Source organism: Diorhabda carinulata, chromosome 5 (assembly GCF_026250575.1).
Source record: "Diorhabda carinulata isolate Delta chromosome 5, icDioCari1.1, whole genome shotgun sequence".
NCBI classification, from domain to species: domain Eukaryota; kingdom Metazoa; phylum Arthropoda; class Insecta; order Coleoptera; family Chrysomelidae; genus Diorhabda; species Diorhabda carinulata.
Window position 1 is genome coordinate 24,974,685 of NC_079464.1, and position 18,895 is coordinate 24,993,579.

Genomic DNA, 18,895 nt, shown 5'->3' on the forward strand with positions numbered 1-18,895 from the left:
AAATTTAGAGTGTTTAGACTGATTCATAGCGTAACATTGAAATTACTTGGTTCATTTGATTTATTGGAGGGAACTTAATACTTAAATCCAGTGAAATTTGATGTTTTGTATATTGCGATTTTCATAGGAGTAGTAGTCGTGCCGGGTCTTTCTGACCAGACCAGACTGTAGTTTAGATGTCGCAACATCGTGGAGCGTACCTTTCCCTCTACCTATGTAGACAATAGCTAATGTGACAGTGACATTTGTTGTCTGACGCAGCGCAACTAATAAATTTCATTTTATTTTGTGTTTTAACGTGACGTGACAAAAAATTTCCTATTTGATAGTGCTGAAAACATTTTTTGTTTGGTAGGTATCACTCCCAGGGATTATCTTGAATTAAAACGATCCTTATTGTGATAATAAATTTTATTACAAAAATCTTCTTGTGTTGTAGAAACGGTCAGTTTCTGCAAAAAAGAACAAGCACGTCTTTTGCATCTTTGCAAAGATGTTTAGAACGCAAAAAACTTGACAAGCTCCTAGTGATTCGATTTGTAACAAAAAAAGGTCAGTGTAGTTTTAAACAGATTGATACATTGAATTTGGAAGTTAACGTTGAACAACAGCCCGAGGGAACCTACCCTGGCTTAATAATGACGCATGGAGTATTGTCCTATTAATTATTTAACATATTTCTTGGACGGAAGTTTTTTTCTTTCGTATGTATTATTATTATGTATTTCATATTATAGATAACTAATAAGAATATGGTTTTTGATTCACCAATTCACTTTGCAATTAATTTTAGACAAAATTACTTAAAAATACTATTACGTGACCTTAAATGGCAAAAAACATAGCGCAACTACTCCAGGGTTATTATTAAAAGAAGGGTGTTTGTTTGCAAATTGTGTGAAATTTGTTGTGAATGGAGCTAGTAAGCTTTTATCTCCTATATGTTTTAAGAAGTCATATTTTCACCTTTATACGACATCAGTGAGTGAGTTCTATAAAATATTAAAAGAAATAGGAGACAGCGGAGTTGTTTAGATACCTAAAAGGAATTTCTGGTGGCAAACCGTGAAGTAATGAAGTGAAAACTTTTATAGAGTATCATACTACTACAAAATTCTATCAAAAATTCACAACGATAGAATTGTTCGTAGACTACTTTAATTTTACAATATAAGCTTATATTGTATTTTTTTATTAAAAGGAAGGGAACTGGTCTACTTCTACCAACGATGTCCTCCTTATCTGTTAAATATACTGATATTTACAGGGAGGCATTTTGTAAATGAATCACTTTTATATATCTCCACATCAGGATTTCTCCGATAAACCAAGTATCAACCATCGAATCAAGAACTTTGAGAAGTTATGATAGGACATCACTCGCGTGTGTGAAGTTCCGTCCGCCCCCGGATAAATCCGCGGATGGATGCGAACAAAAACATTCATCACCCCCTATCATTTTGACAGGTCTTCATCGTCTTTAGCGTTGCAGTTTCGCGAGTAGACTCCTTGCTCTCTCCTGAGTTCTATGGGAGACTCTGGGGATTCTTGTCTTTTTGTTAGGAGTTAGTCTGTTGGCTATAGACTCTTGTCTACTTATTCTGGATGTCTTAATACGTGTTCTTCGGCAAGAAAAGATTCAATCCGAGTAATCCTTCGTCTTCTTTACAGCTGTCCCCGATTATAGCTCGGTACTTGCTTATGAAGTGTGGATTCAACGGGTCGGGGGGTGTCCTCTTTCTTTCGTGTTTCTTTGTGTTTTTGTGAATTTTTTTACTCACCCAACTTAACCTAGTGACCTGTTGTCCTCCGTTCTATTTTATCCATTGAACGATGAATGTTGTTATGAGGGTCTGGATGTTCTGCAGCACACTCAGTAGCTCGAGCATTCCTTGTCCTGCTGAGACTGGCATTTTATTAGCAGATAATGCGTGAATGCCTTCTGCTTGATTGGTGTTTGTGGACGTTTTATTTGCTTCTTTCCTTTTTGGGTTATCCGACCACCCCCTTTAGTTGGCCGGGTGCTCTCCTCCGCAGTTCTTGCATTTTGGCTTATTTGTTATCATCCATGTGGCATGTGTTTTCTCCATCGTGAGATCCTTGGCATCTACAATATTGTACAGGTCCGTCGTACCTTTTCTACTGAACCACAATTATTTTTGTGTGGCATAGACACCTAAGCTTCTTGTTTGAATGCTCTTCTGCGGGCTTCATTACTACCATGTATATAGGTAGTAGTTTTCGGGTGTTGTCGGCATTTTTTTGTGTACGTGAAACAATATTTTAGATAGTTCCTTGAGGATTAATTTTATATGTGATTTTTTTAATTCCACTTATTCTTGTGGCTCATAGAGCGTTCCAAAAGTGCCGGAGCGCGTCTTTGTTCACCACATTGTGCCAAAAACAGAATATTTGTTATTATTTCAATTTTTTCCCATTTTTTCAGTAGGCCTAATCCACAGATAAGTTGTAGGTGGGAGAGATTTGAATAGTGATTAAATTCACCTGGCATTTTGTATCTGGTTGTGATTCAGGGTCAGTATCTACATCTGTGTCAAAGTAAAGGTTTGAGGATTGACGGGAGTTGAAATTAGAGTCACAGTTGTAAGTTCATTTTCTAATTCGTTTTCTTCTATTAACTTTGATATTTCCATGATGTTGCTACAAGGTTCGCAAGAACTATGACGACATACTGCAGAGCATTTGAGGTCTGCTTTTCTGCAGCCACATATGCTTCCACAATTTCCATTACATCTGAAGAAAATTAATTTGATAAGCTCTGGAGGTGCTGGAGGCTTGAAAGCTTGTATTGGCATCCACAGGTTTGTTTTCTTATTTCAGCCCCAATCTTCAGAACTTTGATATCTCCCAAGCCACGACTGGACCTGGTGATATACTCGAAGACTGTGGAAATGATCTGCATATTGGGTTGTTGGCAGTGATGATAAGCTAAATGAATTATTAGTCACAGTTTTGGCAAATCGTTTATATCGTAAGGTGTCCAGTGAATTTTCTCTATTACCGCCATATAATGCTATGAAAATACTTTCACCAACAAGAACCAACAAAGACGGCACCACCAGCTAACTCTGTATGTTTCTCTATAATTTTGATAAATTTGAGTTTCCCCATGTTATAGGCTGCTGATGATGTATCGCAACCCGAGAAAGCATGGAAACAACAAATTCTGAGCTATAAGATCTCCATACATGAAACTGATGCACAATCGGTTTCACAAATTTTGGATCATTCTCTTCCTACTACCGTAAGGCAACACGATAATATTAATGTTCTCTGCCACAATAATCACAGAATCACAAGATTGAGATATAATAAGCTCAGAAGAGACGATGAGTGAGTTTGCATCTGATACAGCGTTGTTGACACGAAAACCCGCCTCTGAAAAAGCAGTTTTGAGAAGATCTATTAGGTTCGATTTGTTTTTTGTCCATTTCCAAGAAATTTTGGAACTAATTCATTTGCCAGATATTGTTCAATTTCGCCAATTGTTTCTTTTGAAATACATATCCGTTGAAATAAATAAAAGTAAGGATTGATGACAACAGAAGATTTTTCGACTTCAATAGTGCTTGTCATAGCACTCAACGGAAGAACCTTCGATTTGCGATTAAGTGATAATCCTTAAAAATCCTATGATGTTAGTTAATAATCCTTCTCCTTTTTCAAAGCTCGACGACAATTGATGCTTTCTAAAGCAACTATTCCAATCGACATACAAATTAATTCAGTGCGATCTAAAGTAAAATCATGAGAAGCGAGCCAGTGATCAATTATTAGAGGAAAAAACAATAATCATTAAAATCACAGTCGATTGAAAATGATAAATTATATATAAATGTTCAGAAAAATCTGTAGAGAAATAAAAAATTGGAAAAAATGAAATGATAACAAATATTGTGTTTTTGGTGAACTAATCCTCAAAGAACGATCTATAAGATTATTCTGAGGTGATTTTATTGAAAAATGAAAACATAAGTTGTTCGAAAAAAAAATTTTTGCACTTTTTTTTCATAACTTTTTGAATTCACCGTTAATGGCAAGAAGTGTCATCAACAAATTTGTAGGCAAAGCGATTTGCCACAATTTATGATTGTACGAATGTTTTATTGGGACAATAATTCGCAAGATATCGTGAAAAATACCTTTTCTCCTCTTTATTTAAGATGGCGGCCCGAAGACAAGAGATGGAACCTCACAAACATATCTGTAAAATAAAATTGCGTCCTCAGAAAAACGTACGGTAAGGGTCCTAAAATTATAACATTTTAATGGACTATATGTAGAACACAACGTTCATCTCTCTACAAAATTTGAATGAAAAAACATTTTAACTTATATCCCTCATTATTCCAGATAATAGTAGTTGTTTTTTATAGTTACAAACTTCCAAGTTTTGTTGCAGATATATTTATGCCATGGCATAATAATATAAATTATGTTAGTCAATTTTCATTTTTGTATATATACAAATGCATACATTATTTCTAAAATATTACTTGTCAGATGGAAGATAATAATTCGAGTCCAATATGTAAAAAACCTCGACTGTAAAGCCTATAAATCTTCTAAAATTTCCAGGGTTTAGAGATTTGAATATATATGTGACATTGTGGACGTGAATATATTGAATTCAATATTTCTGGTTCGTGCATGAAATTGGTCTATCATTTGTAGTGATTAAATAAAAAAAGTTTACTTCTAAAGTAGACCAAATAAAAAACTTATACAATTCAGCTTGATGCTAGAATATTCGTTTGAACGTTTGCCGGGTAGAAAATTTTCAGAGAAACAGAGATCTTATTGTGGATAGCTCGTATGAAGAATGAATGGATGAAAATATTGAATCTTCACAGAAAAAAGAGTTTATATGAGTACTAACTTTAAATAATTCATCGATCTCTTCTTAATTCTTCATTGGGCACACGGTTTTTTTCACGTGGTTTGATACGCCACATCAATATTCATTTACATGACTTCTATTATTAAAATTAATAGTACGAGTATCTATTTTTTTTGTGGAAAACATTTTTAAATAAGATACAGAGAAAATGATCAAAATACCATTTAAGCCAAAATAATCACTATTTTAAAAATACCTGGATGGTTTAATGGGCAGTTCCAAAAGTTCCCTCAGTAATTATAAAGCATAAAATCGAAGAAACCGAGGAAAAATTACCTAGAAATTATCCGAACTTTGCTTCGTTCTATGTAATGTTATGCCAGGAGGTCTCTACTTGCAGCAGTCGCGAAATTTTTTATTCATTTCTGTCTTTCATTCAGGATCTTTCATTAAGAATGAAACGTCTAGTCATTTAATGAATCAAAAGTGACAAATGAATTTATTAGTGAACCAATCCGGCTATGTTGGATTTCGATATTCGACATCAATCACTTGCACTCCGAATGAACGAAAAATCGAAAAATGAAACGTATGAACACGAAGAGAACGTTCACTCGAGTTCATTTGAGGACATATTCGAGGAAATGAGCAAATAAACTCCATTTTTTTATCATTTTGTGTGTGTGTTGTGAGTGTGGAATGAAAAAAAAAGATAACATTCACTTGAGTGATCATTCATCCGAATGAACCGAAAAGTGAACCGTCTGATATCACCTTTAGTCATCGTCGAATGGAAGAACGTGAGCTAGCTGATGAAGTGAATATTTGAACCAAACGTGTACATTCCGAGATACATTCTGCGCAATTGTACACATTGTTTTCATTATGATGTTTTTCCCACAAACCGCCTCCGTACCTATCATCGTTCTACAAAAAAATTTACTTCAACGACGTCAACGACAGTCTTAAGAATTTTTTGTACGAATCTTTCAAACAGAAGTTATCCATTATAAAAAGGGAAAAGTACTAAATTTCAGCCTGAGCAAGAGTCAAAAAACCAAAAGCTAAAATTCAGTATTTTTCACGAGTATGATACACAATTTGTTTCTGCCGCGGAAAAAAGATTTGATACTGAAAAATTTAATTATTGGCATTTTGGAATTAGTAGGTTGTACTCATAGCGACAATTACACCCTTGCTAATAAGGAGCCTTTCAAAGTCAATTTAATTCTGTAAAATTCAATTTTCGAAACCACGTTTGTAAGAGTCATAGAATGAAAGATGGAAAAAAGATGTAATTATTTCTAGGAGACGCTGTTATTGGCTATTTCGAAATTGGCATAACAAAAGCCATCTTTAGTGTTGTCAAACTATTCAATGATGAAATTAATTCCATTTTCTAGATATATTAGGCTGAATTTTCGTATGAACTTATAAAATATAAATAAAAGTAAGAGGTTTTTAAACTTTCTTAAAAATGTGATAATTCGTCTCGACGGCTACACGAAATTGCTTTTATTTTATATTCTATCAAAATTATATCTGTCATATTATAAATTGACTGTGAATCTGCCCGACGCGATGCGACCTGATAAGATTTTAATAGAAATTAATCCAAATAATAGAACAAGAGAATGTAGTAAAAATATGTAATATAAATAATCATTTATCGACCTTGATTACTCCATAAGGTAATGGTCCATCATACGTCACACACAAATTCATTAGGATTTATTTTTGGTGACTAAACTGACTGACATATTAAAATAGCTAAGGATGAATCTAAGGAAGTGTGCAGTTACATGGAAATTGAATTACTCACAATTAATAAATGAGTAAGAGAAGGTGACCCACTATAAGGTTAAATTATAGAGTACGCCGAGAATATAGCTCTAATTACCAAGAAAAAGGAACCACAGAAAATACCTTCACTGACAGAAAAGATGAGGTTCAAAATGATCAAAAATAAATTAAAAAAATTGATCCGAAAACGGAACAGTAGAAATAGGAGAATATGTATGAATAACATGAATACAACAATGAATAACAATAATGGGTGAACTACAGAGGTACCCGAAGAAGACAGAAACAAACAAACCAGCCATGAAAAGCAAACCACCAGGAGGTGGATTTAGCAGCTAAGAAAACGCCAGCTCCAGCAAGAAAGGGAAAGCTTTAAGTAATGACTACACTGCAGGATTTGCAGATAGTAGGTTAGTGGGAAATTTCTAGCTAAATGAAAAAAAAATACAAAACATACAACAAAAAAATTTCTAGGTTTTTCCAGTCAACCGACAACAGGACACTTCATAAGTAAGTGCCGAGTGTTTAGCCAACAGACTAACTCTTGAGACCTCTCGATTCTCCCACAGAAATTAAGGGAGAGGAAGGAGTCCACGCGCGAATCTGCGACTCGAATGTAGATAAGGACCTGTCGAAATGACAGGGGGTGGTGGAATGTCCTTCTTTGATCCATTCGTTGATATTCAAAATGACGTTTGACAGAAATATTGATTATATTTACTATTTTGTATATTGAAATTTGAAACCCATGAATACGATTAAATTATAGCGTACGTCAAGGATATCGCTCCGATTACCAAGAAAAAGAAACAACAGGAAATACTGCAATTGATAAAATTTAAATGTGCCGCAAAATTGATTCATCATTTTCCAGACGATGAAAACATAAGAAATATGTATCGAATTTAGTCTACTTTGGCGTTTCATTACCACATTCCCAATTAGACAACGCGCATAATCTAGGTGATTCCAATTCACATACAAATAAGGGATATTTCCAAACCATCTCAAGAACTTATGGCAATTAGCTGTTGAAAATTATAATCAGAAGATAGTAATCAGAATATTTCTATAAAACGTCATTTTGAATATTGAATTCTGAAACCCATGATTGCAATGTTTTCTACAGGTTTTAACAAAATTGAAATCCATCGCAAAACTTGATAATTTATTTTCCAGACGATGAAGACATGAGTATTTGAGAGCTCGGAATATGTATTGAAGTTAGTCTACTTTGGTGTTTCATTGCCACATTCCCAATTAGAGAAAGCTCTTAATCTATCTCGCAAAGACTTGAAATGAAATCTGTTCATATTTTACCAGAAAATCAAATTCAAGAATTAAGCTCCTCTCACGATCACATTGAGTATAATTCAAAGTACAGTTTTATTTGAAAAATGTATGAATAACATAATATCGGAATAATATAGTGATTCTTCTCCTTCTACTGAGAATTAAAAATCTAAATCAATAGTCTAGAGAATACCTTTAAGGTAGGTGAACCATCACTTAATTTGAAGTGATTAAGAAAAAGTGTTAAGGAAAAAACTGCGAAATACAAACTAAAAGTTACTGGAATGAAGTAACGATTGACTTGATATAATTTTATATTGGCGTGTAGGACTTCAATCAATAGATAAATTAATTAATGAACGAGCTATTTTCTATAAATATCCATTGAAAATAGAACATCGGACAATTCTAGTAACAATAAAGAGTATGATGTTACGATAAAGTAACTTGTTTGATACTGCCCGATAACGTTAAATTAGATGGTATCTTTTAATTTCTGCGTTGTGCTTTACTGTTTGAAAACGTGTAGTCACGCAATCTTAATATTGCCATTAAAATAATTTGTAGTGGCGGATGGGAAAAAAACATGATCGACTTGAGTTGCTCGAATTAATGGGCAAAAATAAATTATCAAGGGAATATATGTCGCATAAAACATTTTAATTTTAGCACGATCCAATTTTTCATTGAACGATAAGAGCTGCTATTAGCTGTATTTGCAACAACTCGTTTGCATTAAAAAATCACTCCAATATCGATACGATGAATAATGTATTTTATGTACAAACTTTTATATAAGAATAGTATATTGTGCAACAAGTTAAGACAACTTTCCTTACGAATGTAGGGATTTGTGGTATGAGACAAATGGCGTCAAAATATGATTCAGGAAATATAGTATTTTATTGAACTTATCGGAAAAGATCTTGTTTTCATGTGTTTTTTACAAAGACGTGAAGGTACCATTTTCAAAACAGCGCGTCTTGAGTCACCTGATTTTAGTTTTTCTTCACATGTTTTTCGATTCTGTGAAAGGTCCACAGCAACTCTTTTTGTGACTACTCGATAAATGAAAGGTTATATAAATATATTTTTCAAACATTTGAATACATTTTAAATAATTTGCTGTGTTGTAGATCTAAATCTTTATTATCAAATTCATAACTGTCTTTATTTTCACTACACTGAGCAATTTCATTTTCTTCATTCGCCTATGATCTGAAGAACAGTGGATATAATGAGTCCACTTGGACTGACGGCTTGTTAAATGTTTATACGGGGAGTAAACACTATTTTTCTTAATTTAGTATGAGTGCCGTGCGCATTTATGAAATATTGATTAATCCTCGCATAACCGTCTTTTGCAATTGATATTGGAAGAACTATTCTATTACGATGTATTATGATTTCTTTGAAAAAAAATTGTGTGTGTCAGCTCCAACGTACGACTGGAGTTTACTCCTTAAGTTCGATAGTCTAACCAGACGCAAAAAGAGTTTATTTAACTTAAAAAAGATTGATACTGTATAAAAGGGTAAATTTGTTAATTAATGAAAATAATATACATATATAAATATATATTTATTCAATTTATTCATTTCATATACATTTATTATAACTAATCGACGAAATATTTTACATTAAGCTTTTTACAATAGTCAATAATCTCGATAATTCATATTGGGTTGATCATCTAATTTTATGTGTTGTTTTCAAATATATATTTATATGAACTACATCGATAATTATTAAAATATTTAATAAATACAAATTGCACATGCTCATACATATAATACATGAATTATAACGTACCTTGCAACCACGTGTTTGTTAGATGTTCCGGCAATATCATCTACACCTCTTTCTGCCATAGTTATTTGAAAATACTTTCAGTTCACTTTAGCGGAACACAATGATAAAAATTGAAACTTCACAATAACAATATTAATTATTGATATTTATAATGAAAACAGCAATATAAGTATGTCGACACTGACAAATTAGAAAATTGCGCATCATAGGATGCGCACCAAAAACGTAACGAGGTCATTCATCGATAGATTTTACTCCTCACATTTTTCTCATACCGGGCCCCTTACATATGCAATTCGATTCTTAAGGAGTAAACTCCAATAAAATGTTCTAAATTTAATTCTAAACTTGTTTTTCGTTGTTATTGTATAATAAAATGTATCGTTCATAACACGTCCGGAAATGGATTTTTCCGTGCTTGCAAGACTCGTGTTCAACAATATCATTAGGAAAAGAGGATTTTCCGTGGGTGCGTCACAAATTCTCGGGAAGTTATACAAGCACAGGAAAATCCATTTCTTGACGTGTTATGAACGATATTTTTCATTATATGTGAAAACAACGCAAATAAGGATTAAAATTAAGTTTAAAACATTTGGTTCGAAATATAATCATAATACAGTGTAAGTTTTATGTAGGGAACGCCTCAATAATCTCGGAACCGGTTTGTACTATTTTCATAAAATTTTTACGCGCAAAGATTGTACGGCTGGTATCATGGTGGTATCTAGATTGTTATCAGATCATTCCTTTTCCTAAAAAATGATGAATATACTGAATATTTTTCATGTGATATTCTCTATACCTAAATGCTCTAATTTCGAAGTTATAGCTACATTAACAGTATCCTCACCAAGACTGCATTAAACTCGTTTAGTTTGAATATTCTTTAAAAATTTAAGTAATAATACAAATATGGTTAGAAGGTCTAGTGTCAGTGAGTTAGTGAAAAGTTCAACGAAAATGGTGCAGTAAAATATTTATACAAATCAAGGCGTAGAAAACATAAAACAACTGAAGACAAATCTTTAAATGTTTCTGTCATGTTAGAAGTAGATCCATATTTGTGAAGTAGAAAAATTAAAAATGTTGTCCCTCCACTCAAATACAACAAGCCATTCGATTTTCACAACTTTGGAATACATTTTGCAGCATCCCTGACTGCTAAATCCTTCTTATCTTATGTTCTTATCTTCTTATCTGTGGTAATCCCATCTCTTCTAAATTCCTGAATATTGGCATGTTTTTTAAGTGACCTAAAGGAAATAATCTAAAGGATTCGTTTTTCAGTTTTTTGAGAAATTGGGTTTGGGAATCACGCATCCAACGAGGATTGTTACGTGACTAGTATCTACAATTATGCCGATTAATTGAAAAATTTGGATCGTTTTGATTGTAGCATTTTTCCATCTGCAAACTCTTCACGTCTATCAAAATTGTCATCTGACTACTCTTGAACCAACGTTACTTTGTATGGATAGAATTTATCACGTGAAATTTTCATAACGGATGTTTGCGAAATATTTTACATTCTTCAATTATAACTTTTGATAATTATTTTACCTCCTATTATATTTCTAAGAATAATGGCAGATTAAACTTATAGGGTTAAAATGACCACTCTGGCACTTCAACTTCCATCATGTAACTTCCAATCTGTTAATGCCAATCGATATATTTGTTGTAGTATATCTCTGATTTTCAAAACTCTCCATATCAAATAAAATAATAGTTGAATCTACGTAATATGCTGAATAATGAAGGGATGATAACAGCTCTTAAGAACGGAAGAGATATTCGTAGAGGCCCCAGTACAGTCTGAAACTGTTGAAAATCAATTACTTGTAGAAACTGATATTTCATTAACCGAGTATTGATTATGAATGGATTGTGAATGTAATAAAAATATCTCCTGAGGAAACTTTCTCGTTATTTTCATGTCATCACTGAGGGGTTGAAATCTGATTCAGATCAGCAGATCTATAATAATATAATAGTGATCATATTCAATTCTCCGGTTCAATTTTACCCAGTTTGTTGTTATAACTAAAGCAATGTCTGGGTGTCGCTTTCGTAAACTAATCTGAGGAATTTCATTACGTACAGTACAAATAATATACCTAGTGATATCTCTACACGAAGTGCATATCAGCCTTCTAGCGATATCACATCGATTTTAGCCGAGTTACAAACTTTTAAATTAGTTTTTTAGACCCAATGGATTTTGCAGATTGGAAATATATTATCTTCATTGTTATTCGATACACGCTCTACTTTCCATTCAGTAAGATACTTAATTTAGATGAAAAATATGAAACTACCACCATCCATGAAAACCAACTATTATTCAAATTAACGTCATCAACAATATAACATTCATGAAGTCTGAAATAACAATAACTCAACGAAATCTAATTCGGTTACTCTGCCCAACAATTCGTAAATTATATTCTGCAACTTTAATAGGAATTCAACATAGCATATTAACTAATAAGTTACTGTAGCTACACGTTTGCATTTTGAACTATTTCGAACAACTCTCAGTCCCCAGACAATTAAAATTGAATATTTAAACATTAAACAAGCTAGAAATGGTCATGTCGCTGATCATGGAAGTGATCTTCTATACAAACAGGAAATAATTTCAACTCAGATTAAATCCCACTGCTCTTTATTCATGAAGTTCGGAATCCTTCTAGTTTTGAACAACTTGTTTGTTTGTATTCTTACCAATAATCACATCGGTCAATATATTGGAATAAAAGTGTTTGAAGAATATATTTGGCCGACTGCTAATTCAGTTCCACTTGGGTAAGAGAGCGCTATCAGTTATTGGTGAGTAGGATTCAATTTTTAACCTGCTTATACTTAAAGATAAATAATTCCCTAAATTTCGAAATATATATTCAAAACGACGGCATGGCGAGATAGAGAAAAGTAATTACTTACTTCATACTTGAGGAGTATCCTGTATAGTTTTAAAAAAATTGACGAATTCTTGAATTTAAAAGAGAGAATCATGGTTTATCAGAGTTTAGTGAAAACACTTTTAAGTTATGTAATCATAGGCTGGGGAGGTGCTTCAAAAACACTTTATAAAGCACTACAAGTTTCGAATAAATTACTTCCGAACAAGAAGAACTGGTATCCTACTCATAAACTTTTCATTGAAGTTAAAGTATTGGATATCCGTCAAATATATTATATTATATTATATACTAACACATAGCCAGGAAATTAGGAATATACAAAAGTATGTTGCACCCCTTATGAGTGAGAACATGGGACAGAGAAGTTATTTGTACTCATATAACAACCTACCAGATGATATGAAAAAAGAAAATACACTAAAAAGGTACAAGACTGCACTAAAATAGACCAAGAAAAATTCTAAAAGAAACTTTATGTTATATGAAAAACTTTTTTACTTCACTTTTCTGTTTTGTTTCATTTCTTATATGTAACAGTTAACTTAGAGTTTATGAGTGAGTATTTAATTGCTTAGATATAAATTTATTCAGTTTCTATTTAATGTCCCACCACGTCCCAATAACAATCGATTGTATAGGTCTTTCAAAACGATCCAAATCCAACAAAATTTGTTCGCGCACTAAGCATTTAGCAGCAAATAGTAGCCTGTTTGGTAACTGGACATGTCTCAACCGAAACCTATCACAGAAGAAGAACCATCGTTCACCACGACAATGCGAGCTCGCACACATGAGTTCAAACAAAAAGTTTTTGAAAAGTTGAAACATCGAATTGATGAGTAATCTCAAATGAATTACGAGGTCAACATTTTGCTATACCTGAAAAAGCGATTGATGCATTCAAATCTCATGTTCAGGAGGAACGCTATCGGAATGGAGAAAATGATCAAACATCAGATTTGTAAACGTATTACATACGTTTTTTGTGTCAGTTACCATTTGTGCAAATTGGGATTATTTGATAAGAAAATAATGAAGGAATGGATCATGAAGCGAATCAATACAACAAGAATAGAATTAAACCTGACAAAGTCTAGAGAGAATTCTGATTAACTACAGCAATATTAATTTCTGTTTTCATAACTTTTATACAGTGTCCATACTCAATATTTTCTGTATTTCCTTCAAAATTCAGTAATTTTTGTTCAGATGAATCAATATTATTTTATTGTGATGGAAGAGCTGTGGATCACTACAGAAAATACAAAATTTTCTTTTCAAACAAAAAATTCACTGCATGAAGAATAATTTACTGTGGAGCCAAGACTTCTGGTGCAAACATAGCATAGCATTTGGTGTGGGCCTAATAAGGTCACTTTTGTGAGGTGCAGTGGTTTTTGATGCAGTCCTTTTGGGTTTTCTGCTGCCCAATTGCGACAGTTTTGCTTGTTATCATAACCGTCTGAATGAAAGTGCGCTTCATCACTCATCATTAACACAACATCTTCAGTGGCAAGAACATATTCTCCGTTGTTCGTAATAGCGTTTATGAATCTTCTGTACGATCATAATTTTATAAGGATAAAATTTTAAATCATCGGTCAGGATGAGCTGTAGCGAGCGTAGACAGAGTTGGAGCGCGACGCCTAGTGGATCGGCGAGGACTTTGAAAAACCTACGCTGTAGCTTCTATTCATAAATTACTTTTTAAGAAATTAAAGAAACTAAAACTTGATGCGCCATTGCTACTGAAACTGGACGCTCTAACCTACAAAACAACCAACCCCCGCCTCTCCGCTCCGCTCGTGTTTTTAGAATTATTGAAAACATATGTAACAAAATTTGATTCTCAACTCGAAAAATCCAACATATTAATTGAACTTTTCCGATAGTAGGTACATAGAAAGCACAAAAAAACTCGTGCTATTTACCCAAATGATTGAATTATTGGGACTAAAAAAGTATATTTCTAATCATTATTAGCACAGGTCGTTGGTTCAATAGCTAATCGACCATTGGAAAACTTTTTCTATAACTTACTATAATAGCGACAATTTGTCACAACACTCATTTCCAAATATGAATTGTAGTTGTCACAATTACATTATTGCATGGTGTGGTATTTATCTTAGCGTGACATCTGATAATAAAAACTAGAAGTAATCAATTATAGTAGGACATTATTACTAAAAATGTTAATTTCATAGAATTTTAACAGTGCACAACTGCGATCTACGATCATTCAAATTAACATATCGAAAGGTATTGAAAAAACAAAAACTTTCTTGCTAATTACAGCACTTATTCTTCTATATTGTTGGTGTAGGAAATACTATATTTCACTTATTATTATCACCACCATAATATCCACCCCATAAGGTGAATTTATATACACGGATTATTCATACAATAACACTAACTACACCCAACTATTCACTAATCACTAAACTGTCTACTAACACTTATAACCAAATACTTATATAATTCACAACATAATAATTTATTTAAGAAAATCGTTCACTTTTTGATATTCCGTATTCATGATGACATGACATCGAATATGATGATAACAGCTACATATTTGAGATGTAAGGACTACAGAAAAATCAATTTTTCTCATTAGAAACAAGTTTTATTTTGATTTTATTCTTATTTTGATATTCATGACAAAAGTCTTATCTATTGATTGATATAAATACGCAAATTTTGAAATAGAAGACACCTAAAATCAAGGACATTTAGAAACATAGATAATTTTTATTCGACTATGAAATGGCAAGATAGTCAATCAAACAATTAATATCAAGGAACATAACAATCATGAATTATATTCAGGACTCTATCCCTTTTATCATTCAATCTCCCTCAAATATTTCGTTTCTCAAAATGAGATGAGTAGTAATCATGACTAGAAAAATTCTATTAATGTCCCTTTGAATGTAGGACTTAAAAGATTTTTTCGTAGAAGTAAAAATAATCCTGTGAGCTTGGAAACTGTTTCATTACCGAAAAGGACGGAAATCTTACGATTTTATCGTTCCTTCGTTCCACAAAAGAATTTATCTTGTGCTTATTTCGCATACTATCTAAATTGCAGTTGGTCTTTTTCATTTTTTTTAAACCTTTTCAGCTAGATGCTATTTTCACACTTTAAGATAAATCTAAAATAGACGGAAATTTCTCCTCGGAGTTAATAAAACTCTCATTTCGTTTAATGAGAGTGTACAGGAAATTGGATCAATTTCATTCAATGGTTTAGAATATATTTGAGCTTTTGAACTAGATGATTAATTCAAATAAATGGAAGTCATTGAGCTGTATCATCAAGTTCATAAAATTATTCTGATTAAGATTGGAATTATAATACGAGGTATGGCTATAAAATAACGAGACTGCGCGCCTAGAGGGCGCTCTGGACGGGTGGGGTAAAAAACGACTAGTGCGTTGTCTATGCACGTTCCAAAACACGTAGCAGTAGCGGTTTAAAACGAACGTGTTTTTTTCTCATGCCGAAAACAATCTATGAAGAAAAACAGGAGCAACGTTTCAAATTTAGCGTTAAATTGAATAAAAACCTTATGGGGAAAATTCTCTATCTCGTGCGCGTGTTTTCGAGTGGTGTAAGCTTTAGTAAGGGCTGAGGGAGCACTGAAGATTACCAGCGCCCAAGTGGCCCTATCACGGTTTCAACTCCGTAAACAGTGACCAAAATCAACCAAATTGTGAGTGCAGATCGTCGAATGAGCATCTGGATCTGCTTTAAACAGTTACCAAAATTTTACTCGAGGAATCACACATGAGAAAAGTCTGTGCGAAGTTGGTGCCAAGAAATTTGACTCCTGACCAAAAGCTCTTGCTTTAACGCGTCTGCTAAGATTTTCTTGAAAGGCTAGAGAGGCTAGAAAAAGATCTGCTTTGAAAGGGACCCGATTTGAATTGATGGAAGCAGTAAAGCAAAAAACGGCAGAGCTCCTAAAGGTCCTCACTAAAGAAGACTTCCAGCTGGAAAAAACGTATGTAAAGGTGTGTGGCGTGGAGAGGGGAGTATGTTGAAGGGGAGCATTCGAATGTAGAATAGTTTGTGTTATAAAACCCTTTTTCGTAACCAGTTTCTTTATTTTTTATGAACTATTCGTGATTAAACAAATTGACAGTATATTTAATCCTACTTCTCTCGTTTATGACTTTATCCTTGGAATATGCTCCCACTGAAGTGAAAACCGTTCTTCCTTAGCTGGCCGATATGATGTTGATTCGTGGACACGTTTTGATACCGAATTTGAGAAAAAATCATTAAAGTAGGCGTTTTCAATGTTATCCCACTGTTTCTAGACTCGCTGTATAAATTAAAGTCCAAGTTTTAATTTCACTAGGTAGCAGATTTTTGAGCTTATTGTTTGAGAGTTATATTTCCTATATGACCAATTTTCTTCAACATTTCTGTACCTACATTTGATCAAGTCAAAAATTCTTGGCACCCTCGTCGCGAGAAACGATAATGCAGTTTTTACTGTTAGCAATCAGTTGATATTAACAAAAATGCTTATTTATACAACAAAGTTTTCACGAGAAATTGAATAAAAAACATATCAATAATTTCATTTACCTTATAATTTTTTCCTCATTATTTCTCAACAGTTCTCATGATAATTGGTTTATGAAATGAAAAATGACCTCAAATGGCATTAATTGACGTCTACTGAAGCCGATTTACCTCTATTGTCATTTGATGAACGGAATAGATACTGAATTGTTTACTCAAATTTGATACGCCTTGCGCATGACGTCACGCTGGAATCAGAATATTTTCTTGGCCGTAATATATCAGAAGTAATATCATTGAATTTGATAATTACATAATTTTGCTAATCATATGTCAAATAGTCTTTTATTTTACAGAAAAGAGAGGAAATTATATTCCTTCTGAAGCCGATACCTTACGATGACATTCGGCAAATGTTTTGCTTCCAACGTTGGCCATGATAAGTCGGTTTTTTTACCCCTGTCAAAGGAAAACCAACTCTTGTTGTTCCACTACACACACTTTTTGTCCTCTTGCTGTGAATGTTACGTGTTTTGTATGAAAAACCAAAGTTACCAGTATTATCCAGTTTATTTTAAAAGAATTATTTGCGTCATGTAAAAGACTATCGAGGTTCTAAAAGACACATAATTTATCTAGATGAAACATGGTTTGAGAGTCAGGATGTACTAAATTTCGGTTAGGTTGACGATAGTAAAAATTGCTGTTTAAATGGGCCATGTTCTGAATGGAAATACGTTATGATAGTAGACGCTGTATGTGAAGACGGCTTCGTGCCAAATGCTATATTAATATTTCCAAAAAAAACTGAAAATTGTGCGGCTGATTATCATTAAGATATGACAGCAAAATTATTTCAAAAATGGTCTAATGAACAGCTTTTACCTAACTTCCACCACAGTCAGTAATCTTTATGGACAACGCATCTTACCATTCGCGGCAACTCGTTAAGATACCGAATAGTATTAGTAACAAAGCTCAAATTTTAGCATTTATGTTTGAAAAAAATATTCCTATTCCTGATAGCAATTTTAAAAAATATCCAACAAACAAAGGATTGCTTACTGATTTTCTTTTCCTTCGTGATTAGATTAGGTTTGCTTTGAAATATCGTTGTTCAGAAAAACAACGAATAAGTTAGGGCTCAGTTCATGTCTAGTACCTTGTTTAATCCAAACTCCCTTACAGTCAGGTACATTTTACCCGTCTATTTACATTTTATAATTCAATATTAAGTTGTAGCAAGTTAACGAGGTATAATAGTGATTTTTTCCAAGTTCCAGGTAGGACTACAATCAAGTTCATCTGTCTAAATAACGATTGTCTTTTAAGGGATACTTTCTTGCATAAGATATACATATTTTTGAAAGTATTTATAAAAATTTATAAAATAAGAGATTTACGCCTGTGGTAGATCAAACAAAATTGTTGGCAAGGGCTTTTACAAATTGTAATTGATATTGTCAGAACTATACATCCTTGTACCATGATAAATATGCCGTGGGTCATTCATAGAACAGACTTAAAGAAGGAAAGGAATATCAGAGTAATTGATACTCTGCCAAAAAAATAAGACATCAATACCACTGTAAGCAGAGCGGCTTGATGAACGAAATGGTGTATGCTAATGGGATGTTTTGTTGTCTAGTAAAG

General features: G+C 33.0%; 1 protein-coding gene across 4 annotated transcripts in view; it reads left to right on the forward strand.

Annotated features, from left to right (window-relative positions):
- LOC130894010 (connectin-like) overlaps positions 1-18,895 on the forward strand; it is a 395,417-nt gene that overhangs the window by 195,497 nt on the left and 181,025 nt on the right. Inside the window, exons 1-2 of one of the 4 annotated variants that reach the window (XM_057800513.1) lie at positions 304-351; positions 440-552. The exons of the other annotated variants lie outside the window; for them this stretch is intronic. The gene's annotated coding sequence lies outside the window, so the exon portion shown is untranslated. Of the gene's footprint in view, positions 1-303; positions 352-439; positions 553-18,895 lie in introns of those variants that run through there. 4 annotated transcript variants of the gene reach the window in all.